The sequence below is a fragment of the Macadamia integrifolia genome, chromosome 2 (assembly GCF_013358625.1).
Source record: "Macadamia integrifolia cultivar HAES 741 chromosome 2, SCU_Mint_v3, whole genome shotgun sequence".
In the NCBI taxonomy this organism is placed as follows: Eukaryota; Viridiplantae; Streptophyta; class Magnoliopsida; order Proteales; family Proteaceae; genus Macadamia; species Macadamia integrifolia.
In genome coordinates, this window is record NC_056558.1 from 16,592,974 (window position 1) to 16,595,673 (window position 2,700).

The 2,700-nt window shown below is 33.1% G+C and overlaps 1 non-coding gene across 1 annotated transcript; it reads left to right on the forward strand.

Moving 5' to 3' along the window:
• The first annotated feature begins 2,312 nt into the window (after positions 1-2,312).
• TRNAP-AGG lies at positions 2,313-2,384 on the forward strand. The gene has a single exon. It is a non-coding gene; the product is annotated as a tRNA-Pro (tRNA).
• Positions 2,385-2,700: the final 316 nt, after the last annotated feature.

Consider the following 2,700-nt stretch of genomic DNA (forward strand, 5'->3'; position numbering starts at 1 on the left):
CATGGTTGGCAAATACCTACTTTTATGCCTTTCTAAGGAGGGGTGATGAGAGAAAATGTCATATTGACAAACTGTTATTGATTGATCAATTAATTCAAAGGTGCAGTTCAATCAAAAATGAATCCTTCATAGTTGGCAATCACCTATTTATGTCATGTCAAAAGATAATAGATATGGCAATCTAATTGTTTGATGTCTACGGAATAACATTGATTGATCATGTCTCAACTTTCAAACCCAAATTTGATGATATTTATAAAATATATAAGGAACAAGTTCTTTTGAGCGGCAGGTGAATTAGGGTTAGGCTCTGTTTGGTATCATTCTAAAAAAACGTTTCTGGAGTTTTTTCGTTCTATTGGAATGAAAAAACAGAATCTTCTGTTTGGTGCACTTATGGTCCGTTTCAATTTTTTTGGAACAAAAAGTGAAAAAAAAAACTGAAAAAACGAGATTGGACGGAACTCCAAAATGGAGTTCCGTCTTCTAGTTTCGTTCCATTTTACAAAAAAAAAAAAAAATTTCTTGATAAAAATCTGAAATTTTGAAACACCATTTTTTTGTTTAAAAACTGCGTTTCGACACAGAAACTGAAATTTTCGTTTTTGACACGAAAATGGCGTTTCTGGAACAGAAACGATACCAAACGGGCCCTTAGGTTGGTGGTGCTAATACCGATGGATTGGTCAAATATTTTTTATTTTATAAATGACTTGTTGGCACTGCTCATTCCACTCCTTATTTTATTTTTCTTGAGTTTGAAAATATGCTCACACTACTATTAATTGGTTTATGAAACGACGATTGATATGTGTCGTTTCAAGAATCCTTCTATTTATTTCATAGTCTTTGATGGTGGCATTTGCACAATGACTTTTATTTTGGCGGGTCTACTTCTGTCCCTCTACTCACTATGAGTCATAGAAGTTCTCCCGTGGTTGCCCCAGATACTTATTTTTGAAGATATAGTCTGATACATATTTTTTACTCTCTCAAAGAACTTCTCCAAAGCTCTTATGTGAAGATAGATATATCCACTCTTTAGTCATGTCATCCACATACACTTTTACTTTCTTATGCATAAGGTTGCTAAGGATTATAGTTGCTGCTCTGTAACATGTTGTTCCGGCATTTATTGGCCGGAAAGTATTCTTACCACAATAAGTACCTCCACTTAAAGGAGTCACTTTAGAACCATAATTGAAAATCGAATCCGAGTTGAGCCAAAAAAATTTGGTTCAGCTTTGATTTCGAAAAGTAAAATTTATTTATTTTTTGGTTTGGTTTCAATTTAAGACTGAAAATCGTTTGTTTGAATCAAACCGAACCCAATAAAGTGTAGCCTGTATAAACTAAATTGATCTGAACCTAAAACATTCTAAACCCTCAAATAATGTGTCTTTGTTGAGTTCTGTGAAATTACTTACAAGGGGTTTCTTTGTTGAGTGATAAAAAAAAAATAAAAGGAGTTGAAAGATACCATATTTGACATTGTGGGATTGTATTTTCATGAGATTGTGATTTCTTTCCTTAACTTTATTCGTTTTCGCAAGTTATTTAAGTGCCCAATGAAACTGATTTTGTTTGGTAATTTTGGTTATACTTCACCATTTTTTTTAATGAAAATTATTCAATTTAAGTTCAGTTTTCTTTTGCACATGTTATATCCTGAATCAAAACCCAAACTGAACAGAAAGCCAAAAATCAAAATCGAATCGATTGACACGTTTAACCCCATTAGGTAGGGATGTCAAAACCTAACCCGACGCAACGAATCTAACCGAACCAACAAATTTGAACCGAACCAAAACCGATATGAACTTATAAGATCATGTTTTGGACTGGGGGTTTGTGTGACCAAAAGCAAACCAGATTGCATCAAGACCGATATGACACTGAACCAAACTTTAAAAGAATGGACCATACCCGATATAACCCAATACCAACTCATAATTAATTTTAAAAAATAATAATTTTTTTCTTATACAATTGAATATTTACGTGGTAAATCGAATAAAAAAATATATCAATAATAAATCAAAATTAAACCGAAACTAAATGCACCCTTATTGGTTTATGTTTTGATTTCACTCCTCACATCAAAACTGATGAAACCCCAACCACGAAGTTAGGAAGGATGTTTTCTCCATATCTTCATGGGATATTTTAATTTACAGCTCGGCTATGTCTATGGCAGGTTGATGTTGGACATACTGAAAGACCTTTTTTTTTTTCCTTTTTTAAGGGTGAATTGACATCCTGAAAATGGGATATCCTTTTTATAAAGTTATTATTGACTTTGTATATCAAAAGGGCATTTGGTCTAGTGGTATGATTCTCGCTTAGGGTGCGAGAGGTCCCGAGTTCAATTCTCGGAATGCCCCAGTTAATTTTTTCCTTCATTATAACTGTACTCCTCAGTCCCCATTTATAGCAGGATCAGTCCTGTAAAGGAAAAGAACGGAGATATTTCTCCTCTTTTTTTTTTTTTTTTCTTTTTTTTTTTTTTTTTTCAGAAAGAATTGGTTTCAAACTGGGGTTAGATCCTAACAGAGTTTAAGAGCTACGCAAACTGCCTTGTCAAAGAAAATAGCATTACGAGAGGTGAGGTGGGTGGAACAAGTCAATTTCAATCTTGCTCAATTGCAGTTATATCCATCAATATACTAAGGTATATGCCAAAAAAAAAAAAAAAAAAAA